At 47.5% G+C, this 26,204-nt stretch overlaps 1 protein-coding gene across 1 annotated transcript in view; it reads right to left on the reverse strand.

Moving 5' to 3' along the window:
• LOC146198754 (uncharacterized) overlaps window positions 1-26,204 on the reverse strand; it is a 119,981-nt gene that overhangs the window by 71,536 nt on the left and 22,241 nt on the right. The gene's annotated exons all lie outside the window — the stretch shown is intronic.

Genomic DNA, 26,204 nt, shown 5'->3' on the forward strand with positions numbered 1-26,204 from the left:
CGGATTTTCTCGCCCTTGTGAGAGAGGGAGGACGAAAAGAATGAAGCGCGCAACAGTGTCTGACGAAGGCGTAGCGAACAGCACAAAATTAACACCAACAAAGTTTGTTTCCTCCCTGTACGCGCTCGGGGAGAGGGTGAGCGGTCTTTTGGTCTCTCTCGACCAGGCTAACGCCTTTAAAAAAAAAATGAGTATTATACCGAGCGTTGATAAAGCACTCATTATCACGTTTATAATGAAAAACTAAATTCATGGATATGTACTTTTCGTTCTAAATTGTCCGTCTTCACGTGGCTGCTGCCATATTGCAGAAGGCCTTCATCTAACCACAAGTCTGCACATGAAAGCAGTGCTAGATTGGGCAACCGGCCCCAATTTCAATGGCGGTCCGGAAGCAGTCGTCGGCTGCGCTGAATGCTCGCGTTACCGCGATCGAGCGCATGTTCGTCAGAAACCCAGTCTCTGAGCCGGAACGAAATTCTTATTGGTCTAGGGTGATGTGACGTCACAACTACATGACCTACCGCGGTAATCCAAACACCCCGCATGATCACAAAGTAAATAAAATATCCCTGACGTCACTAGACAATTGCTCATTGGTCTACACCAGCGTCCTTCCGCCACCGTTACGGTGAGCCTGTGAAGAAATACAAGCAATTGCGCTGAAAGGAAAAATTGTCGAACGAGGACTCAAACCGTTCTTCTTTGTGTCAATGAAAAACGCTCGCTCTGAGTAGCAGTTTAGGAGCTCTATGCGGCCACCGCATGTACCGCATAGTTAGCAATGCCGTCACCTTAACTCTTGGAGCTACTTAAGCGCCCCCCGAGTTTTACAATCTTATTTGCATAACACGTGCCTTATGTTCAGCGCAATACTGTTTTGGCAAGGTTCCCGCCGCACTTGAAACCCTATTTGGCGCTGCTTTCGCTCGCGCGGCCTAATTTTGCTCAGAGGAAATTTACGCCGAGCTAGAAACAAGCGCGTATTGTTGTAAATACACTAGGGAATGGAGAAGCATGATGCTGGACAGTTGAATTTAGAGTTTAAAGTTGGCAAGGCGGTAGTACTTTAACAGCTTTGCATGTCGATCGCACATTGGATACAAGTCAACTTGAAGAACTCATTCAAAGAACACTCTATCTTTTCGTGCCAATACTTGCACATGTTTAAGTTGACGATCGAGTTGGTCGGTAATCTGATTTTTCTTCACATTTGTTGCGATTCCTATGTAACGCTTCTTAATGAACTATCTGGTAGCAGAGTGTGCTGAATTGCGGGATTCAGATACAACCTTGAGAAACCTTCCTCACACTTCTCCATCCACTGCATGAACTTCCCTTGTCTATACGCATGTAATCACATTTAACATACAATGCAATCAGGTTGCGCCTAAAGTGGCTTGTTACTTTATTCAATGCGCGAAAAATTTCTAATGCCAGAGTAGAACTGCACTGCAGACTTAGCATAACGCAAGTTCAGGGCAATGCACTGGAGGAGCGGAGCTAGCGTAGCAGTTTTTTTTTTTTTTTTTACCTTGTTCCTTCCTCGTAATCCGATTAGATACATTTTTTCTTCGTAATCATATGGGTCTTACGTAAGCCACCAAAAATCACGCTGGACTAAGATACGCTAATATATAAAGAAATCAACAGATTTCGAAACCCAGAGCAGGTTGAGCCGAGCTTGCCACTCGGCAGTCGCGCCAACCACCGAGAGAAGGAAAAGACCCCTTTCCCGGAGCACCGCTGCATTTCTCCTTGCCCGTGAAAACGATCATAATAACAATTTTAAAAAAAAAAAAAGCACTCGCTCCCGACGCTAAGGAAACAGTAACCCCCTGCGGCGAAATGCACGATGTATAGCAGCAAAAGTTCTACAATAAAAAAAAAAAAATCCGTCGTGAAGGTGCTCATATGGAGCTCGCATGGGTCGAATACGTTTGGCTAGTTATTTTCTTTCCCTAGCTGGAAAAATACGCGGCGGAAGGGGAAAAAATATAAAGGATTCCCGTTTAAACGCAGCATGATCGAGCGGTGTGCACGTAAGGGCCACATGACACACGACCCCTCTGTATCGCCGTTATATGGAGACTCAACGGCGGCGCGGCCTCATATAATATAAAGCGCTATTTGCTTTAACCGCCCACCGCATCCGGTTCGCCCTTACCGTTCCACCACCCACGCAGCCCGCCAGCCAGGCCACTAAATGTTAAAAAAAAAGTTGAACTTTCAAGTTTATTACCGCAAGGGAGCTTTATGGGCAATGTACGGGCGATTGAAATGTGCACAAAGTGGACGGGTGAAATATTGAGCACAGGGGCTAAGCCTGAGATAGAGCCCCACAGTGCTCCCGAAAACGATGGGAAGACCTCCGAATGCCGTCACAATATTAGCGTATGCTCCGAGTGTGCTGCGTGAAAAGGGAGGGGCCCCTCACGTGCCTAGGCAACGTTATAGAGGCTCCGCGCTTTCAAGTACTCGGGCGGTCAATCGATGGTGCATGAGCACGCGATTCGAGATGGGCATAGCGCGACTCGTGCGTCCAGTGGCGGTGGGGAACTCAGCCATGCCGCTGGATGTGTAGTCTTCTCTCCTCGTAGAGGCCGTGAACACCAACTGGAGTGGAACGAGGCCCCGAGCGCGCTGCCAAAGCTGACAGCCAGAGGCTCGTAACAAAGAATATCCTAAATAGTGAAGCATAGTGAGAAACGTACCCGTACGTCAGCACTTTGCAAAACGAATAAAGAAATCCGCATAAGCCTGCCGTTCTCGTTCAAGTGCCACTGGTAAGCGCGAAAAGTAATTTCCCAAGAAGATTGGAGCATTCACATTTTACGTTTCACCGAGATACATTTCATTCCCGCCATATAATCATTAAATTTTACCATACCAAAAACCTTGATTCAGTGTATTCCGTTGCAAAAACAGTTTTGAATTTAGCCCATGCCGCGTAAAGTCAAAAATGCTCGCCACAGACTATTTGCTATAAGCGGTGCATTTGCCGTTCGTCGTATAATTGTGGGGGTGAAAAGGGTAGTATCAGAGACTGGCTCTATTTTTCGTTTCAAACCTTCACTAGCAAAAGCGTTTGTAATGTCTAGCGTAATTACAAGCGTCCACTATGTATATTCCACCGAAGGGATATTTTTCTTCGAGCACATTTTTCAACAAATCGGAAGAACTTAAAGTAAGCCTGCATGACTGCAACACATATATAGTCTCTGTCTTAGAGGACGCGATGAATTTCTCTCAGCCGAAAATTTTCGGTCAACAGCCCTGCACTTGATAAAAACAGCTCTGCAAGGCTACAACCTGTTTGCAGAGTCTCGCATGCAAACCACTGAGAAAATTATAAGGAAAAAAATATCAGAGAGCGGGGGAAGGTGAGGTGGTGAAGTAAAAATAACGTTCCGGTGAGGCAATCGAATTGTGCGGAATTGTGTAGCGGCAACGAATATTCCTGTCCAAGCGGAAGCCGACCGGAAAGAGGCGAAAACGACGAGCCGTCCGTGAAGCAGGGTTCCCCGGAAGAGCAAAGAGTGCAGAGCAAACCATCTTCACTAGACAGCACACACACACTCTTGTGCCATCGGTCACGCACAGAGGAAACATCTTTTACGGCCGTCATTCAACATCCCACCGAAGCTCTCCGTCATGATTATCCGCGAAGATTGCTGGGCTAACACCGCGGTTCTATACAAGTATACGGAAATATGCAGCCCGGCAAAGGCAGCAAAGTGTGGCAGCATAATACACGGGTCTGAGATCGAGCAGCAGTTTGTTTCACATAGAAGGGACGAATGGGGTGCTGGCCCCGTTGTGTCGTTTATCTTTTCGCTGTGGCGCGCTCCCACTGCCGCTGCCTTAGCATTGATAAATGGGGGATACGGCCCGCTGCGGTAACAGCGCAGAAAACGTATGCAGACGCAAAACGCCAGCCCGCACCTACTCAGAAAGGACAGTTGTAAAACAAAGACTCCTCCCATTCTCGGGCGGGCCATGTTATCGGAGGCACAAAGCCGTATACAGCAGTTACAAACACTTCCGGTCTGACCAAATCTTCGCACCGCACATCTTCCGCAAGGCCCGCGATTTATTTCATCGCTGTCACCACGGCATCGCCTCTTCATTTGCTGTCATCGCTCACTGCCTTTAAGATATCTACTTATAAAAAGGTGAAAATCTCTGACGAGAAAGCACGAACTTCCTAACAAGGGTGGTCACGCTGACGCGTCGTTTAAAACGCCTAAACCGAACTTGCAAAAAGGCTGGACGCACGTAACAAGCGACTGGTGTTGCTTTATATATACCTGTTAGGATGCGACTCTCGAAATGAGGTCCTATCAAGCAGTTCGGAAATGTGCAGCCCGAAAAAGCAGCAAATAGCATGAAGGTATAGGCGAGCCGTAGTACTTCCTCTTACCCTTTTCTTCCATTAAATATTACAATGAGTCCAGCTTTCTTCGAAATCACTTTCAATCGTGGGATATTATAACATGTTTCCACCAACTATGATGAGTGGTGTGGTCTACCCTTCCGATGGGTATCGAAATCTTGCTTCAAGCTTTTTCTGCTCTCTCCCCGAGTGGTTGAGACTTCATATAAAATCAGTAGGGTTGCATAAATTGTGAGGCAACTTGGAATATTGTAAGATACCCTTAAGAACACAGTGATTGGAACGGTCTACTCTTATCATGCGTAGCAAACACTTGCTTTGAATGATTTTCCTGCACTCGCGTCGAGTGAAGACTCAAAATATATATAAAAACAATGGGTGCATTTTTGACGATAAAAAGGTGGGAAGTGAAATCTACGGAGAAACTAATTGTTATGATGAAGGCTTACGATTTCACCAAAATTTAGGATCGTAGATGTCTTCCGCTGGAAAAATGGGCTTGTCCAGAATTTCTGAATGTGCCCTTTACTACTGACCTACTGAATAAAGTTCCAATATAAAACTATGAACCAGATCTATTCTCATGAAGAAATTGTATTCTTGCGAACAATTGTAATGCTTATTGTTAGTGTCAACAGCCGCCGCCATGCAGCTTCATCAGTTTGATTATAACGTGTTCAATGATCTAAGCAATGTCACAAGGTTTTATTTTGTTTATTGTGCATGCTCAGTCACTGGGGGCGAGAGTTTTCGAACGGGCTAAAACTCGGACTTGAAATGATATTGGTGTTGCCAATCTTCCTCAGTCAGTGTCTCTAAAGAAAAAAGAAAAATGCCCGCTTTTGAATTAATGCCATGGCGTTGTATAAGCAGCAATAACAGCAGTGTAAACTTATTGTCAGCGCGCCTCTCCTGCTATGAACATGCATATTCCGTAGTATTTGAAATAAAATAAAACAGTCGGACGCTGCTTTTAATATTCATAAAGACCACGGTGGGAGTAAATTTCGCATGTGGCTTCTTTCCTTCATGTATTATAACGAGCACCCTCATTTCCCCTTAATTGATCTGCTTGTAGCTTACGGGGGTCTCGGTTCTGGCAGTCTTGAAGCCATAGGTAGCGTAAGAAGGTTCTAGCACAGCTTTCGCCCTCGCTCTTGATCACGTTCTACGTGTCGCTGGCGGTAACAAAGGACGTTCTACGTCCGCCGCTATGGTTGAGGGTGGCGCTGGTGAACACTCTCAAGGTTCGTATACAGACAACATAAATACCCAAGCAAGTAGCAGGGGGGACAGCGGCCGATGTAGCTCAGTTGGAAGAGCACCGGACGCGATATTCGGAGGTCGTGGGTTCGGTTCCCACCATCGGCACGTTGTTTTTTCTGCTACTTTGTGTTTAATTATCTTCCCCTAAACAAGATTACATTATAATTTCTTTGATTATTCAAGTAAACATTAAAAAAAAAACATAAAGTGACATCCCCTACGCTTTCCTTGGCCTCGCCGACTGTTGGCTTCTTTCCTTCATGTATTATAACGAGCACCCTCACTTCCCCTTAATTGATCTGCTTGTACCTTGTCGAAAGTTATACATGGCAAGGACGAGCAGTAGCACCAATAAATTAATGCCAGAAATGACGTAACTGACAGTGATGTCCAACACTCCTCGCTGCCTTCCACCAGTGAAAGCTGGCCCTCCGCAGCTAAGAACTTTTAAACAGCTATACGCTTCAAACATCAGAGCTGTCTAAACCCATAGCGTAGCGATTGAACGCCACATGAAAGGCAGAGTTCAGACATCTGAAATGGAGCGGCCACTTGTACATTGATTCCACTGTAGGTTCCATCAGCTGCACTGCCAAACGGTCTCACTGCACCGCGGTAGCGAGACCCTTCGAATCACTCGTACGGGGTCGTAACTCTCCCTGTGTGTACGCGAGTGTGTGTTTGTCCGGACGCCCCGAATAGCTTGGCGCTCGACGCACCCGCCTCGCCTGTTGGGAGAAATCCCGCCTGGCTCAGTCCCCGCTCCCGCTGGGACTCTATTACACGCCTGGGTGCATGCCGACGACGAAGACGACGACGCCACCGAATGCCAGGCCCTGTAGACGTCGTGCTTCGCGATTCCCTTCCGGGAGGACACAGCTGCGTACAGGGCTGTCTGGCCGTCTACCCGTTCCACTGAGTGCCGGGAATTTGGTCATTAAGGGCGCGTCCGAAAGGAGGGGTCATCGTTCAGGTCAAATGACTGGAACAATGGCATGGCTGTGCTAATAGGGCAAAAGGTGGTTACGAATAAACCAGAAGGAAACAGAAGGAAGCACGCGTGACAGGAAACAACACGCTACGATGTCCGGTTAATCTATCTGCCCAGTTGTCGTTCTCTGTTTCCTCTTTCCTATTGGTTCCACGTTTTTTTCTGCTGGTTTATTATTAATGTGAAGAGGAAGATGAGACCTTTTGGCTGGACACTGATGAAGAGGGAGCAGTCGGTGGAATTGTGATCACGCAGATCATCATGCTGGTTTGACCATCGTGCGCTTCCTTGCCGACCTCGACGCTGTCCTCGACGTATAAATTAAACCTTATCTTGCAGTAAGTATTAGTAAGGCCAGGCCAGACGACAAGTGGTTCAGTACTCCCCGTTATTAGAGAGCGCAAATGCAAACGGCGTGCTTCGCTCGGTTAGTTAAAGATAGCACCAAGAGTGGTTGGCTGTGACCTGGTACACCGTTAGGCAAAACAACGAATACAGCCTACCAAGAAATGATCGACTGACCTACTGAACCGGAACAAGGGTCCACGGAAGGAACTGCTTTTCTCCAGCATAAAAGCTGTGGTCGCCGCAGATAGGCTACACCTACCCAGGAGACGAGCGTAATACTAACTGAGCTCGCGCGATGCGCCTCGGCGCCTTATTTGATCGTCTCAGTGGGAACAGCACACCGACCGCTGCCTGCATGTCTTTTCCTTAATCAATAAAACTGCCATTTTTTCATAAGACAGCAAGTAAGATAGCGCATTACCTCTTTTTTTCCTTTTTTTCATTGAAAAAAAAAAAACTCTTATACGGAGCTCAGGATTCAAACCTAAAACACCAAGAGCTGGTCACGTGACCGGTCGTTCACATTCATGTGAAGTTCGTATATTCACCGTGGCGTGACCAATGCGAGGCAAGCGACGCGGCGCCTGCTGTGACCGTTGATGTAGTCCAAGTTGCCACAAAGTCTCTGGAGGTATACGCACTGGACATTACAGCAAAATACAGCCATCAGCACGGCGACATTTGTGCGTTACGCTGCAAACGTAAATACTCGGCAATTTTGCTCACTTCGGTGAAACCGCTAATCGCATCCGTAAGCGGGTGGCGAATGCCCAAAATATGAGAACACTTCACACTGACAACTGCACAGGCAGTCCAGCGAGCGTGGACTCACTCCTACGTTGCCCTGTTGTGTCTTTCACTCGGTTGGGAGAAGCTTTCAGATGAAAAAGAAAAAAAAAAGGAGAAACACAAACGTTCGCACAGTGAATAATGGCAAATGTCAAGATACACACCAGTACCCAGTATGTCTGAACGAAAGGTAACGATGACTTGTGTAGCTGAAAGGATGAGTGAGTACAACCTATTGCGTTCAAAACCGCATTTAGAAGCACGTCGGCGCGTATCTAACCAAGTTAAGTGGGCAACAGTGGGCCTAGCGTTCGAACACGTCGATGTACAGAGCGTTATGGCCAGCCTGTATTAGGAGCTTCTTCGATCGATCAGGTATTTAAAGGTTTTGCGAAATCCTGGCAGACAAGGATTCAAAGGGAAAAGTAGGTAAGCACGCTGCAGACGCACTGTTGCAAGATACCGACTCACGCAACACCCTAATACAAGATGAGTCAACGGTTGCGCTACAATCGTAATGACGCACGCGGACGATTCTGCAGAAGAACGTCGAGCATAGAAAGCATGAAGCGAAACTGCAGGAGAAGGAACAACGATTGTGAAATGGACGAGGATGGGAAATGAGAACAGTAAATATTTCATCCATGCCACGCGAGTGCTATGCTCGGCAACTAAGCTTGACAAATCAGGCACGCTCAAACTCCCGGGAAAGCCATGTGCTGACCGAGAGTTACTCCCATTAATTCTTGCGTAGCGGGAGAGTATATCATGGGGCGCAGTGGACTATAGTGCGATAGGCAATAATAAGGATTGAAATATTGTTTTGCGGACACGTCATGAGCCGTCCGCGCAATATTGCAGAGCTATAATTGTAAACAGGAGCAACAGGGCTCCAGAAGACGAAAACGGAAGCACACCGGCTTTTGCCCGGTGACTTGAGCACTTCCTTTTCTATTTATTTGATTTTATATTAGTATGTTCGCACGAAAATACGGCGTTGTAATTAGTACACTAACTTCAGCAACCACCTACGCGCATGCCACTAGCGCTTCGCAAACGATGTACAGGATAACTCAATGAGCGGCAGTTTCAAGAGAAGTTACTCGGAGCCATGGGGTACTCGGAGCTTCTCGCAGAGCAGCACGGAACCACGATGTTCCCATGTCTGTGTTCCCTGCTTATCACGAGCCCGAAGACCATGGCGCATAACGAGCCCGGAGCGCGCTATCGATCGCCCCTCGAGCCGAAAGGTGAATCGTGTGTGCCGTGAGTCGAGACGACAGCCGCCGCTTCGCCGCACGCAAGGAGGCCGATAAAAGTATCGGCCGCACCGCAGCCTACGTGGCCGCTGAATTTACGCCCGTCCGTCGAGAAAAAGAAACACAGGATTGATTACAAGGAGCCGAGAAAAAGGAAGACTCGACGGAAAATCGATGGCGCGACTCGCGTGTAACAAGGCGGCGGACTGAGGACACCGAACGAATAATCTCTTTCGTCTACGAGCCCGAAGAGAAAGAAAAAAAGATGAAAATAACAGACTTTCTTCACAAAGAAGAGAGTCATATGAATAGAGCAAGGTCTTTTTTTTTTTTTTTTTTTTTGTGCTTGTGATGTCGTCAGCTGCAGAGTTTCTAAGCCGACGCACGTTCGAGGCCATCGAACGTGCGAAGTCTGCAGACCGTTGAGCATATCTGCCAGGTCGCGCGACACTTCAAGATGTTTTTATTACTTCTTTCACTTGCGACACAACACGCAGGTGTCGATGGCGTGTTGGCATCGTTATTAGTACGCCGCTCAATCAGCTAACACCACAATCTTCTCTTCTCGGCAATTGCTTCCAGGAAAACTTAGATGTCATTTGTACTATTCGAATGCTGAGTTCGGCGCTCACGCCTAATCCGAGGTGCGGGAGTTTCGTTTCGTTACAATGCTCCACTCGAAAACAAACAAAAAAGCAACTTTCAGGTGCGTTCATGAAAACCTTACTGCTGATGCCTATGTGTGATATAAGGTAAATGTGGTGGGCAAGATAAAGGCTATTTCTGCACTAACGAAGTCCGGTCTAGAGAGCGAGACGAAGTCGGAGATGATATCGGCAGACATCGCTATGCTTGCCGATGGCGACGTAAAAATGCATAGAAGGTCATTCTAGTTGAATTTTTCGAGGTAATCCGTCTTACGTCCAAAAAAAAAAAAAAAAGGAAATAACCTGTAACGCTCGACGCTTTCACGACCGGCGCCAAGTGCGCGTTCCTCTCTCCAGAAACGTCATCGTGGTCTTTTAAGCCCTACCATAATATCACCGCGAGCAAGAAAACCCTCATTGTTATTATTGTGACTGCTTGAAACTCTTCACGGGGCACATAGTTATAACACGCCGCTGCTACACGTGTCATATTCCATGCAAACGACCAAATCTTCATATTGGCAAGTCAAGCATCAGATCAGCGGGGCTTGACTCATCTCACCCAGAACTCTTCAGCGGCTCTCCAACGACTCCACAGCACCAGCTTTTACCGGAAAGACCTGAGAAAAAGAACACAAAAACCTTCCGCAATATAGGAACGAGAGCAAAGACAAAGCAACCACGAAAGTGTATATAGAAGAATGGCCCAACTCTGGCGAGACGAAATATTAAAGTTTCTTGAATAAAATAAGCGGGCACCCTGGCTTCCACGTCGTCCGTTTGCCGCTAGAGCGCGCCTCAAAGCTAGGTTCATAGCACTCTCCGTTCATGGTTCATGCACAAGCGCCTGCTCTCTACGCCGCGACACTACACGACGTGATGGCAGCCCTGGGAGGAGAAATAGGAGAGAAAGGGTGCCAAAGAACATAGCCGACGACGAGAACGCCGACGAGCGCCCGGGCGGGGCTCGGCGAAGGCATTGTCCTCTGGCGAGGGGCGCGCAGATGATTGACCCTCGTTCCACGGGATGGTAGGGAGGGCGGCCAGTCTGGGCGAAGCGCCGGCCATGGAGGCGGCTGGCAGCTCTCTTTAACCAGAGCCACGAAGAGGGAGAGAAAGCGAGAAAGCAGCAGACAGGGTGCGTTCCTCGCACGACTGGCCACGCACCTCGTTGTCGGCGATTAACAGCGTGCGGCAGACACGACACCGCAGACGTAGAGGGCGACCCCGTCGCCTCCTCCCCGACTTCGTGCACGGAGAGAAGCGGCGGCAAAAGCAGTGGAATCGGAAAAGCGACATCTACACGCCGTGCACGCTCTTGATGAGGAAGCTAAAGGCACCCAGGCGAGAGTACCGGGTTGCACCAGAAACCGGATGAAGGAAGAAGTCGGGTATATGGACGACGGCACCTAGACTCCACGGGAGAGATGCATAACACTGACAAAACTGAAGGCAGTGTCATGACCGCATTGAGAATGAAGGAACAAAAAAAAAAAAAAAAGAACACAAAGCTGCGTTACCTGAAATGCGAAGATATCCTGACGAGGCATATCTTTTGTGAGTGGCTATAACGGACGCTTAACGGCAGCTTGCATATCATGGGTCAAATAGCAGCACAGAAAGAAAAAAAAGAACAGGGACATGTTGCTTTTTTTTTATGCTTGACCTACAGAAACCTGTCTTCTCTAGCGTCGGAAATTCGCACATGCTATTAAAGCAAGCTACACTGCTACCTGCAGGCTGCTATTCGTTTTACTTCGATGTAGATGAATGTTGGGCCCTCGTGCGAGGTTTCTCGTAACATACAGACTTGAGCACGCCTAACATCTATACACAAAATTGAAGCATCATTTCAAACCATAATGTTAGCTTCGTGCATGATTAGCGCTTCAAAATAGTTGCAGTCAGCTACAGAAGCTTGACGCGTCGTCGCCTTGAGTAAAATGATAAACATGGAAAGACGAGATGCAGACAGACTGTCACTAGAAATATGCAGCTGCTGGAGAAAAGGCAACTATAGAAACCTGCACGAGGCGCAGCCTCCCGCTCGACATCTTAAGCAACAGAGGTTGGGCTTCTCCTCATACAGACTACCTGAGCGGAAAAGCCCGCCGTCGCTTTCTTTCATCAGCACAGACGCGCTACCCCAGTGTGCATTTTGCAATACCTGGAGAACTTATTATCCAGGTGATTACACAGCTTGCAGCTTATACAAAATTGCCCCAAAAAATAAGCACAACACCATGAAAGTTTCGTAACGTAGCATCATTCAACTAGACCAAAGTCCTATTCGAGCCGCACCACAATTCTTGTTCCCGACGGTCGGAACACCGCCAGCTACACACAATGTCACTTCGCTATCTCCTCAAGGCCATCAATGAGCAGGTAACCACTGTAGCACAATGCTGTGACTCAGGTCATAGGCCTCTGTGCGTAGCTTATTTATGTCAATGACGAGCTCTTCCTGAATTCTTGATGATGAGCATCGCAGGCAACGACCTCGCAGACGCCGCTGCAAAAGAACTAAAAGATTCCACAATGACAATTTCAATACCATTCTCACGAAGAGATGCAGCAAGACTTGTAGCAACTGAATCATGGCGATTGCAACGCTCTCTGTGGTGTGACCCGAACCATCAATATCGACCTCTACACCGAATAGATCCCACTTGCGTCTTTCGAATTCCTCACAATTTGAACAGGTGGCATCGAAACTGTCTACACAGAATCCGCTTAAATGTGTCATACACAAACTACTTCCTACATAAAATAGGCATAGCGAGCAGGCCTCTGTGCTCTACATGTGATGTGTGTGAAAATTTTGAACATTTGGTAACCTCCTGTCAACGGTTTACTGCACATCGCAGGACACTGCGCAATAATTTTAAGCTTACCTAAAGAAACAACCTTGCGCCTTGAACATGTCCTGGGTCCTTGGTGCGACGGATCGTCTGCTGCGCGAGCTACCAAGGCCTTACTAACTTTTCTGAAGGACACAGGGTTGATTAATACCCTTTAAAGCTCATCTGTGTGTGATTATGTGCGTGTGAAAGTTAACTTTTCTTAAGGACACAAGGTTGATCAATACCCTTTAAAACTCATCTGTGTGTGCTTATGTGCGTGTGAAAGTGTGCGACACCGATTCTCTTTTTTTCTCATTTATTTCCCCTTCCCCTCCCACACTCTGTCACCCTCATCCCTCAACCCTCCTCAGGAGTAGCATGCTAGGCTTACCACCAGGCAGACATCTCCTATTGCCATTAAAATCTCTCTCTCTCTCTCTCTCTCTCTCTCTCTCTCTCTCTCTCTCTCTCTCTCTCTCTCTCTCTCTCTCTCTTTCTATCTATCTATCTCTCTCTCTCTCTCAAGGCCATCAAGTTTCAGAAGACAGGATAGGCAAATATTTTAATGCATTGTCCATTCAAAAACATTGGCTCCAACATCTCAACGACAGTATCTGATCAACGGGCACGCTTCAGAAGATCGGAAGATAACATATTTAGCGTGCATGGCAAGTTTTACATGAGCGGGATTTCGGTCCTCCGGGGAGACTTGCTCTCTACATGCAGGAAGAGAGTTTCTGCCTATATTGAGCTGAGCGGTTCCTCACAACGCCGCTACGCTATGCACAGCAGCTGCTGTGCTCCCCAAGAGCAAACAGAGACCCCGCTGAAAACGATTCACTAACACTAATTATTTTAGCACGCTATCAACACTCACTGCGGTAGCGGTCATTTTACTGTGTTTAGGTCTCTTATCAACGCCGTCAATGCGCCGCATTGCAAGATACCCTCGCAGTAGTTTCTATACTAAAAATATTAAACACGTGCTTGCCACTCATCGAATAGAATATGCATTACACCTATTGAACCATGCTACTGTACAGGACAGCTTTTCCTCGGTCAAGCTTAATACGCAGAATGGGCCACACGGGTACCCTGGAAGAAACGCGCCGTCTCCACACCTTCATAGTTCGCAAGTTACGAAAGTGCATCTTCCTGAGCGAAACTTGTTTGTCATCCACTGAAAGCATTGTGGCTCCCTGCAGCCGCAGAGCTGACCCCGTGGGCGCAGTACCAAGGGCTCCGCGTTCGCTTCTCCCCAGATGAGCGCATGGGAACACCTACCATGGATAATTCGGATAAACCTCAGCGACAAGCAGCCATCCCGCCCCAACGACCATGCCACGCGTACTCGAGCAAATGCCAGCACCACCCATAAGGCTTGCGGCATCCCCCCCCCCCCCCTCCTCTTTCCCCGAGCTTCCCTCTCAGCTTCTCCTGAACAACCTTCCCCTACCTCACCTCAATCTCCTGAGAGACGGGAGTACTTACACGAGAACGGCTCAAGCATGCGCAGGCGGGGCACTTATCCAATTTCCGTTGTGGCCCCCGCCTTCTCCGCTTGCCAGTACAAAGTTAAGGTGGCCTCGAATGAAAGGTGCACCCCGATGGGCTAGCTCGTTTCCGGCCGAGTTTTCCTAGCAGCCCGGTACATCGCTAAGGAAGGCCAAATGGGCAACCAACCCTTATGAGCGCTCCACACTCTGAGCGGAGCCTTCTTGTGCCATGCCCAGAGGTTAAACGCATACCGTGCACTTTGGTTGCGCCATCCTTGATAAGGTACGCGGGGAGATAAGCGTTCATTAACTTGGAAGGTACGTCATTATGCATTTGCGTAGGCGAATTCAGTATACAGAATGAAGTAAGTAATGACGATGCATCGAATTAAGATGGCGCTGCATGATTAAAGTACAGGGAGGGCTTTCGTTATTGGCTCGTGTCAAGATTTCTCAAGGTCAAAAGCTGTGACGCGGCCATTATCGTTTATTCAATACTTCCTGGAGCTTTGTGCGGGCAGGGCATTCATCATCGAACACGGGCAGGTAGCAAACGTGCCCTACATGCACTCCGTTTTTGCAGTTGCCGTGAGCAGTGACGTAGAGTGCAAGTTGTCGCGTTTTTTCCCGGATGTTTAATTCGGCGCTGAAAAAAAAAATAACTTTCGAGATAATAAATATCACTTAGCGTCGTACTAGCACCATACTCGGTCTACACGTTATACCCATATGCCCACTCGGCTTCTTTGCTTTGAAAGGTCAGCCATAGTCAAGGTGAAAGGGACACAAAAGGATCGTTAATTCGATAGCAAATTAAAGCACATACCTAGTATAACAATATTTTAGCTGAAATAAGAAAATAAAAGATGCAGGCGCCAGAAGGGAACGCGATGCTCAGAGTTGTCTATAAGATTGTCGGGAAGGTTATATAACAATGATGTTGACTATGATCGGCGATGGCAGTTAAAACAGTGAAGCAAGGCGAGGCCAACGGCCCACTCCGACATTGTTCACGAAGCCGGCATGCAGAAAATGAAGTTCAGGCTGGGCGATAAAAAACCTGGATCCGGACAGCATCTTAGCTCTCACCTTCACCACCCTCCGTGCCGACGTCTTCACTTTCAACCAGCACACAGTGCCTGGCAATACTATCTAATGTAAACGTTACAGCCATTATCATTCACGTCCCCGATTTGCTTATTTCGAGTGTGTCTTCCCAACAATGCGGCAGCCATTGAAGTAGCCCTCGATAGACAAAGAGGTTATCACTCCAATGGCAACAACTAGTGCACCCTCCAGCGTTGCTTGGTGGTCGAGTCAAATGTCAAACATAGTCGGATGTAATTTCCGTGCAAGCCTCCACACGCAAGCGCAAAATCGAAAAATAAAGCGGGCGTTGGGGCTATATCAGCACATCTCCTTAGCGCAACGATGGGCTGTTTGCGTGGTACAAGTCTTCAATTAACAGCAGTCTTAGGGAGGTTTTCCGGCGCTTGCAGCGCTTAAATCCGCTGCCGTCGTTTTGCCTCGTAATCGGAAACTCAGTTCCATCGCACCTCAAGATTTCTCAAGAAAAGTATTGGGGATTCCGTAGTTAGAATGCCGTTTATAGACAACGAGCTATATCTGGCAAATATACCATCTTTGTAAGCCAACGCCGAATGAGCCAGGATGCAGCTCTCTACATGTCATTTATCAGGTCAACCCTTCGCTTCGCGCACCTGGTGATCTGGTTTAGCTTCTATCTAATAAAATGTTAATCAGGTGAGCCTGAAACAAGATAGGGGGAAATGATAATCTGGTTAAAAAGCGTAGGATTCTACGGGGGCTCCCGTTCTGAAACAAGCATACCGTCGCGTCATCAATTTCCCTCTTCACTGCATCTATTCCACCATCGGGTAAGATAACAGACGGCGCTTCGCAGTAAGACTGCGACGTAGAACATGACAAAAACGACACTGCAGCGGTAAGAATTGTTCTCGTACGGCCCGCCGGCCACTAATATTATATCATCCTGCTCCCGCTGGCCTCACGACATACCAAGGATGCGGAGGCCCCTGGGTCGTGTCATGGCAATATCCAGTCTGTCCGGAATTTATTTTCGGTTTCTCCTTTATACTCGTACAACAAGAAAGCAGACAAGAATGCAGCCTTCAGAGAGCATGAAGTCCTGCAAGGAAACGCAGCGCCTTTAGATTGGCGGAGCGGCGGGAAAGCTAACACACGGCGCTGCATGAGGGCATATATATAAACGAAAGAGTATAAACATAGACAGCGTATCATGTGACCAAGAATTCAGGTATCCACGTTGCGAAAAATCGCTTCAATGTCCGCTGCCGAAAAGCCACTATCGTATTGCAAGGAAACAGGGAAAAAAATCGACGGCGCTTAAGCTCTTGAAGCTTAGAGGGAAAGAATTTACGCAACTTGCAGGTAAACAACACAAATACTTTTTTGTGCTAGCATTTAAATTGTTGTAATCGCGGAATCCTGGGAAAAAAATGGAAAAACGAAACATGGTAGGGATAACGTTAAGAGATAGGCAGCGTGCAGAGTTGATCAGAGAAATAACTCAAGTTACTGACATTCTAGTGGAAATCGAGAAGAAGAAATGGGCATGCACAGAACATGTAGTGCTTAGAGTAACAAACTGGATTCCAAGGGAAGGAAAGCGTAGCAGGAGGCGGCAGAAAATTAGGTGGGCAGATGAGGTTAAGAAGTTCGCAGGGATCACGTTGATGCAGTTAGCACAGGACCGGGTTAATTGAAGGAATATAGGAGAGGCCTTCGCCCTGCAGTGGGTATAGACAGGCTGATGATGAATCGCAAATAAAGTCGCACAGGCATTCAGACTTCTCCGCAGTGCACAGCATCTGGTGTCGCAACGATGACGTTATTTATACACCTTTGCGTCGGGTGAGGAGGATGTCAAAAGTCATCCTTCCTAGGCTGTTGAAAAACGCTTCCACTTCCAAAACAAATCTGGAAATAATTGAATTATAGTAATTTAATTGATATAATTTATTTACCTTCCAGGTAATTTGAAAGGGAGTGAATTACTTTCCTGATCTGGTAATTTCCTAACGTGATTAACTTCAAAGCAGTAATTTCGCAGCAAAATTAAATAATTTCGAAATTACTTTTACTAAAGCGCTCCACTGCTCTTTCGATAGACAGTACGGTAGGGTGCCAGAAAAGCAGTAATGGAGCGTGGGAAGCGTTGGCCAACGCAACGGATTGGCTAAAAAGAAAGCATTTAGTAGAACTACGCGTCTGAGAGCTTTGGAGTCCGTGTTGCCGGACCATTTACTGCGGCTATCCTATGAGTAGCCGCAACAAGTAGCAAGATGTTAATAAAGCTTCAAGGGGCCGCCCAAGAGACAGACGGTGCAAGATGGTCTGAGTTCTAAACGAGTTAGGAGCGCGTAGTGGCACACCTTGTTGCGTTTACTAGGGCGCCGTGGTGGCTGGTTCATGGCCTGGTTGCACTTGTCGCCACGGGGCAAGGGTGGATTGTGGTGGGGAGGGAAGGCGGGATTGTCCACGGCGCGAACATTACTGAGCGCAAGGTGCCAAAGTCGATTCCTGGGATAAGCAATAGATAACCTGCTTCAAGGAGCTTCAAACAGTAGAGCTCCGGGCCAGCGAGACGCCTGGTGCGCCTCTTGTTTCTGCCTTGAGTGTAATGAAAGTCACGAGCTGTCGACATGTTTCTGTTTTCAAGTTTGTTGCCGTTGCCTTATTTCGGTAATAGAGCGCACTATACGAAAGAGGGAGGGATTAGCTGCCTGGAATGAAATTTGTTGAGAAGACAACAGAATGTGTGCACGCGTCACGTCTGTGGAGAAGGTTTTGTTTTGTTTACTTGGTTTACATATTTTTCCACAGATGTAAACTAGACAGTAATTTACAAGTACCTGCATTACTCTGCAGACTTAAATGCAAAGCAATGTCATTACTTCTTGGAAGCAAAATTAGTAAAATAGTTTATTGAAATTTTTGCGATTTTCAGCAAGGAAATTAGTGATGTAATATAATTCGTCCTCGACAGTAATTCTGTCATGTCTAGTCCAGGATACCCTCGTTGCAAAGGTCTGTAGCGACGGTACTTTTTAAGCGAAGAAACGGTTGCTTGAATGAAGAAAACCAACGTCACCTAATGAACGGCTTATAAAGCGCTGTTTTGCAGCATCGGATAACGCATGACAGTTTATGCGCTCACAAGCTGAATTGTAAAAATTCGGCAAAATTGACGTCCCAAAGAGTTTCTCTGCACTCCTCCGACGCACTGAGGAAAAGCCCAGTTTGTCGCGGTTTTTATTTGCTATTGCATCGCTATATTAAATGGTTTGGTTTCGTTTCGTTTATGGATTTTAACGCCCCAAAGCGGCTCAGGCTATGAGAAATGATTTCTATCCCGACCACCGGCGGCTGTCATCCCCTACGGCACCCCTTTCTCTCTTTTCGCTTTCACTCCCACTTTCCTCCCTTCCCTTACTGCACCGGTTGTGGTTTCCACAGAACAAGTGGGACAGATACTGCGTCTTTCCTTTCCTGTGAAACAATTATGAGAGACGCCGTAATGAAGGGCTCCGAAAATGTCGACCAACTGGTGTTCTTCAACGTGCACTGATATCATACAACATACGGATGTCTATCTTTTCGCCTCCAACGAAAAATAGCCGCCGCGACAGTGATTCAATCCCGCATTCTTGGGAATAGTAGTCGAGCACCCTAATCACTGCATCACCACAAAGGGGAGCTATTTTATGTGCTAGCGCAAAGACTATTTCAGCTTCCCTTTAAGCGCATGGCGCTACAGGCTTGGAGGGTCCCTTGAAGTCTCGGCGTCCCCTTTTCATATCCCTTCGCCGACAGTATCTCTCTAGTTATTTGTATTTACCGCCAGACACCAGACAACTCCGTAAACCAGATCGAACAAGTTCAAGTTCAAGATAACTTTATTGCCGTCGATCTAGAGGTCCCTTCGCTCCCTCAGGAAGACCATAGGGGGCCTCCAAGGGAGAGGGAGCCCCGCAGGGGAACGTCTTTTGCAAAGCGTCGCCAGACGAATTACTCGGGCTTGCTGCTCCGAAGCCAGGCTCCGGAAAGCAACGTGCTGGCGGTACTGCATTTATGATAAAGCAGGCAATAAAGCAAAAAAAAAATTGCATCGATGGCATAGCGATAGCGTGCCTGACTCGAGGCCTGAAGTTGCCGGGTTCGACTCCCACCTCACACCAAATTTTCTCTAAGCGCAATCAATTCGTTTTACATCCTTAAACGCCATAACGACGTTAGAGTCATGTTTCGGCCGCATAATCACAATTTATCAGATGCTTTAGTCACATCCGTGTCATGCAACGATCGTTTCGAAAATCGAGGATTTCTCGATAAAACAACGCCAACTACGCAGGGATTTGCTATGGACAAGAGAACCTGCGCGCTATTGCGTCAAGCAATCGTACCCACAGAAAAGCCCACGTAAACTGAATTCCCTCGCAGCCAGCCTGAAGGCAATTTTGGATGGACTTCCCAGCGGCCTCACACACAATACAGGCCTGCAGCTCTCATTTCCAGGATCCTGTGCGCCCGGGGGATGCAAGAAAATGCATTCCTTCTTTTTTAATAATTTATTTTTGTATCTTCAGTGGCGTATAAGCTGAACAGCCTCGCTCCCTCTACCCTCTCCCATGCAACCACGTTGAATAAGCATGCGCAGGGCACCAGGAGTCGGCTGGCAAAACACCACTCTCTCCATCCCTTTCCTCCGCTCCGGCTGAGATCATCTCAAACAGCGCACATAAAAACGCAGCGCGAAATCAGGAGCTTCCCTCTCAGGAGAAAGCCGGCGCGCAGGCTCAGCAAAAGAATAATCGTTGCACACAGAGAGGGCACGAGAGCAGAGTGGGAAAGCCGCTAGAAGCACCGGCGCGGAGCTGAGATCGATCCAAGGCGTGCGGGCTTCCTTTTATTCCGGCTTGGCCGCCGCGCCGGGCACCCAGGTAAACAAACAGAAGCCGTGACGTCACCCCCAGCTTTCGCTTTCAAGCGCGGACCTCGCTTCGCCCGGCCCTGCGGCTCTGTGGCTACGATAATGGCGCACCCCGGCTCGACGTCGGGAGGGGCCGTACTGCAGCGTTAATGGCTGCTCTTTCGCCGCCGTTAACCCGCGAAGAGGGTCTCCGTGACCGCAACGGTTAATTCCGCGCGGAATGATTTCTCTTCAACTCCATAAGGCGACATGTTAGTGACCAAGAAAGGTCGCGAGGTATCCACTTCAGCGCGCTGCTGGTGCACAGCAATGTGAAGGTAAACTGCCGGCAATTTCCCGAAAAAGGACGTTGACCCCGAAAGCAGGATCATCCACGAAAACCTTTCGCGGCGCCAATTTTGAAGCGTCTGTAGAATATAAAGGCTATGGAAACATACATCGCACCTGCCTAACTGGCATCTCGACGAACGACTTAATAGAATTGCAGGCAGTGAGTACCGCAACAAGCGAGTTACACGGGGAGTGCATCGAGGCAGTTGTATGTCCCGATGTGGGCCGCTTTTGGCGATACTGGAAGCAAAGCCCTTCATGCCTTCATAAAGCATACACACTGATTGTAGAGCGAGGTTTCGTGCACCTACGAATGTTTTGAGCCTCCGCAGATACTGAGCTTCTTTCGATTTATATTTATTTATTTATTTATTTATTTATTTATTTGAACATACTGCAGGCCCTTTTCGGGCCCATGCAGGAGTGTTTACAATGCATCACTGTGCTCAAACAGAGTAAAAACAAAAAATACAGAGATGTTCTCTGATCCACACACAAAGAAAGTGTAGGAGAGAATTAAACAGAAAAGTCAATTTTTTCGATATAATTAAGAAACATTTCCACGGACGTACACTTCACCGCATCTTCAGGTAATTTATTCCAATATGATGTAGCATCTGGAAACAGGGAGTACTTGTGGATATTTACACGGCTGACTGGTTGACGAAGTGCTTTACTATGGTTAGTTCTAGACGAGTGTTTGAAAGGCGGGTGTAAGTATTGTGAATTGGTTATTTTGAAGTGGCCGTGAAGAAGTTGGAAGTTGGAAGAAGTTGGAAGAAGAAGTTTCTATATAGTGATTGAGGAATATGACTTGTAAAGTACTGCTAACATTTTTCGTGCGGGTCATGAGCTGTTCCAAGATGAACTTAATATTAGGGTCCTGGACACCGGCGACTCCGCAGTTTAGGTTGGAGTGTGAGCTGTTTCACGTTACAAATGGTTAGCCTCAAACCCTCGGGATGCATTATTCCGCCAATGCCTCCACCTAAAAAAATGTTCCTTTTTCCTGAGTTCTAAACTCGTCGAGGTTATCTCAATAATTTTCACATGCATACAGCGTGTACGTTACTGCAGTGATAGCGCAGTGCAAAATGATATCGCAAAACCCTGCGTGAGCAAGAATTGGTTCAATCCCATTCAACGTTACGAGACGGCTGAAGACAATGAAACTGGAGCAAGACAATGAGCACGAAACACTATGGCATTCATCCTGTCGGTTAATGTCTCGTCTTCGTTCTCTTGTGCCCCTTTGTTCTTCTTTAGCCACGTCCTGCCTGAGTGCAGCCCGATTACTGCTTCAGACTGATTATTCACGCTCATGAGTAACTAACTGAATTAATGGCAGCAACTTTTTGCTCTTCTTCCCTCTCACGCACACAGTGTCCCCTGCTGCTCTCTAAAAACCATTGGGTCGGTTCCAAGCGAGAGCCACCCACATGAAGCAGCCCCACTTAGCAATGGCGGCTAGCTCTTTTGAAGCTTCCGCGAGTGCAGTGCTGGCCTTATTATTACAGGAGGGGATCCCGATAGTGCCCGGCAAGAGTATCGCAGCTCAGGGCAGGAAGCGGATGTGCCAGGTCCATCTGAGCTGCCGGTCAAGGCAGGAGTATGAAAATATTGAAATGAGGAGACATAGGAAGGCAGGACGAGAAGGGGGGGGGGGGGGGGGGGAGAGGCGTAGGAGGCATGAGGAAAGGGAGCTAGTCGGCTCATGCAGAGAAGACTACGTGGGCTTTCCACCTTTAAACGCTGGCACATGTACGACGGTGCTCCTCAAAGAATTAAGCACAGTTCTCAGTTCCAGGTTTCTAGTTGGAGCTTCTTGTTTATCTTCCAAACGAGCTGGCTCCAAACACAATGTACACACAGTGAGGATAAGGAAGAGAAAAGAAAAAAATGGACGTCGCATCAGTGAACTTATCAGGGGGAACGACCTGCTGAGTGATGAGATACCACAGCTCAAATCTTGGTGGTGTTGACCGTAGATGCAGTTCGCGTCAGGGGAATAACTAATGAGCTCATCTTTGCATTCATCAAACGAGTGTAAAAACGACATCAGGGAATCACTTTCCGCTATGGCTTGTTGCAAGACACAGCAGTGTTGTTATTGCACGGTGTCATAGCAACTGCGTCTAAACATCGCCCTTGAATTATTTTTTTTAATTATGAACTTCTCACCGAACATACGCGCGGCAGAGTAGTTAGTTTCATGCTCAAAACGCGCAGGAAACTTCCAAGCACTCAGCAATATATCAGTGCCCCACACGTACGCCTCGTAACCGCCAAACTTTTTCGTATGAACCAAGGTACCGACTTCTATAGCAACAGCTGCGAATCATAAACAGAGTCTAAAACCACTATCTGAAATAATACCACAGTTGTATCCGTTCAGGAGACGCGGATGGTCATACCCGTCGTATAGTGCGGAATTTCATTTCACTGATTTATTACACATTATCTAGGTTCTAAAAATAAGTTATCTTGAATGCGCATAACTAACGCATGTATAAAGCGACCAGAATCTATCCATTTCGCCTATTCTCTGTCCTATTTAATGTCAAGAATTTATCGCAGAAACCTGAACCATCATCATCATCAGCTGTACTATACCCACTTCATGGCGAAGGCCTCTTCCATTTCCTTCCAATTAATCCACATACGCTAGCTGCATCCACTTGACCCCCGCGAACTTCTTAACCTCATCCACCCACCTACTTTTCTGCCGCCCCCTGCTACGCTTTCCTTCCCTTGGAATCCAGTTTGTTACCCTAAGCGACCATCGGTTATCCTCTCTTCGCACTACATGTCCTGCCTGTGCCATTCCTTCTTCATTTCTACTAGAATGTCAGTGACTTGAGTTATCTTTCTGACCCACTCTGCACGCTTCCTATCTCTTAACGTCACACCTACCATTTTCCATTCCATATCCATCTTCGCTTTCCTCAACTTAAATAGAACCCTTTTCGTTAACCGCCATGTTTCAGCCCCATAGGTGAGTACCGGTAGGATGCAACTGTTATACACTTTCCTCTTGAGTGATGCCGGTAAGCTTGTAGTCATAATCTGAGAGTACTTGCCATATAAGCTCCATCCCATTCTTATTCACCTATAGTTAGTCCCCTTCCGTGGTCCTGGTCTGCGGTTACTACCTGCCCCAAGTATAAACATATTCGCCTATCACTTCAGCGCTTCGCTACCTATTTTAAACTGCTGTTCCTTTCACGTCTGTGTTTTTGCCCACCAGTACAGGGCATTCACCCTCTGTGCACTGTTTTGCTTCGATCGTTCGTTTCCACGCTAAAAAAAAGATAAGTAAAAGAAAAGCATTAAATGAAATGAAGTTCAGCATTACCTTAGTCTTCTTCATATTAATATTTAAGCCTACTTTCCTGCTTCTCCTGTCTAGATCATTAACATTTAGTTGCAATTGGTCCTCCTAATTACTTAGCAAGACAATGTCATTAGCGAATCGCAGATTATACTGAGATATTCGCCATCAACCCAGAGGCCTAAGTGCTCCCACTCCATCTCTTTGAATACACCCTCTAAGCAAGCTGTAAACAGCACTGGGGAGATCGTTTCTCCTTGTCTAACACTTTTTTTAATTGGTGTTGCATAACTTTCTTCATGCGGAACTATGGTTTGGAAACCTGAATGGTGTTATATGCATATCTCAATAAGAAGAGCATCGACTCTAATTAAGCTCTGAAAGCTCGCTTTACAGCCCATGTTTCGCTGATACGACATAACGAAAAATACAAATATATGTAATTCAATAAGCCCCGCATGGTGACGGCAGCAACAAAGCACGCGCTGACACGATAGACTATAGCGTACAACAAACGAATAGACATGTTTTCCCCCTTTATTTCTTTTATTTATCTTTTTTAACGTGGAAACGAACGATCGAAGCAAAACAGTGCACAAGGGGTGAATGCCCTGTACCGGTAGGCAAAAACACAGAAGTGTAACACGCTGTATTGAGAAGAAACTCAGCAGGATGAACAACATCGACACAGACTACAAGTCACGCGAAGCTTGTACTGCGAACTGCGTACCGATTTTTTCTTTGACAAAGCTTTACGTGGACAACGAGTGGCGCGAAAGAGGAGCTTTTTCAGCGCAACGCGAATCGACCCACCGCAAAAGAAAAGAGCAAGAGACTGCCTCCATTTGCACCGGCCGTGACCATTCGCCATCCGCAGAGTTTCTTTCCATTGTGCGCGCACAATATCTCGAAATTAATCGCACAAAGACGGTCGGCAAGCAAACAAAGGAGTTAAACAAACGAAAACAAGGCGGCATATGGCCCAGGTCGCTTCGCATCTGGGGCAGAGTAAATTCAAACTTATATCTCATAATCCCACGCTGATAAATGGACAAGGAACCCGCGCCGTGCTATAGAGGCCTAGCTTTAGCCGCGGCGACTGCGGATGCAAATTAAAATGTGCGCACCATCTGCCTCTCTGGTAGTTTTTCATAAGGCGCAAGTTTCGTCCGGACGTCTGGGAATCGATGAACAAATAATTAGGCGCACGACGCTCACGGCACACGGCCGCGCGCTGACAATTTCGAGCGACGCTAATCGAAGAAGCCAGACCGAAGACGCCGAAGGCTGCGTTCGTTTAGCGAGTGACGATCGATACGCCACGTTGGCTAAAAGGCTAATGTGCTGTACTGTGATACGGGCATTTGTACAGGTTGCTTTCTCACGCACTAAACACGCTGAGGTTCAATTCGTGAACGATCGGCTGTAACAGAAATGCTGCATACTTGGAGTAAACATTACACAGAGTAAACGACGAGTTCGATGATGATGGTGATGTCGGCAGTGATGATCATGGCGATGGTGGATTCACAAGATATACAGCGTCGAAAACCTATATCGCAAGCGTTCAAAACCAGAAAAATCGAACGTCAAGCCAGAGCAAAACTTGTACCCACTGTATCACCGCTGGCGGCACCGGGTGTCGAACCCCGCACCTCCGGTATACGAGGCGGATGATCAAACTACTAGGCCGCAGCAGTGGTCAGAAAGTGAACGCTGCAAAGCGGAAGCCCTCATATAGTTCACACGGGAGAGACAGAGAGAAGCTACATCACCTTAGGCCCTAAATGCTATAAACGATGTCTGCACGGCTTCCGCGACGGTTTATCTGTATTTCACAGTTCCCATCACCTACCCTTTGAAGTGAGCCGTTTCCTTCCCGCAGTGCATTTTCTGTTCATGGCGAACTGCGGGCCCCTTGCACTCGCGAAGAACCAACTAGCAAACACACGTTAGAAGACCTGCGCATATCAACTACAGTTCGAAACTACAATGCCTCCCACAGCGTTATTGCTGGATTTAATGGCGTTGGATATGTTATGAACTGTTTAGGATAGCATGTCCCCTTTAGCCAAGTTTTGTTTCCTACAAACAAGCCAAACAGAGCGCAAGAGCACAACATGCGGGCTTCAAGTCTAATTGCTATTGCACATGCAGAAACAGAAAAAGAAGAAACGCCCCACAGGTGGTGAACAATGCTTTCACGCCAACAAGGACCACGGCAGCGGTGCCGCCATGTATGGCACGGTAATGTTTCAGCGAATGCGCTGCCGGACTGGTCAACCAACCGCAACCCGACTGCAGTACACGTCTACAAGGTACCCGTTCACAGCCGGACCGGAACGGCTAGCAAAGCGGCCGCCCACAACGGTCTTTCTGCACAGCTGAGCGAGCACGAGCACGCAACAGCTGAAAGACCCACCACGCTGACCGTTGCACGGGCGCTGTCCACGCGCACGCCTATCTCTCCAGTAAAAGAGCAACAGTGAGGTCGGCGCCTATTGACTCGCCTG

The sequence above is a fragment of the Amblyomma maculatum genome, chromosome 2, assembly GCF_055883805.1.
Source record: "Amblyomma maculatum isolate TAMU_Amacu chromosome 2, ASM5588380v1, whole genome shotgun sequence".
NCBI lineage: Eukaryota > Metazoa > Arthropoda > Arachnida > Ixodida > Ixodidae > Amblyomma > Amblyomma maculatum.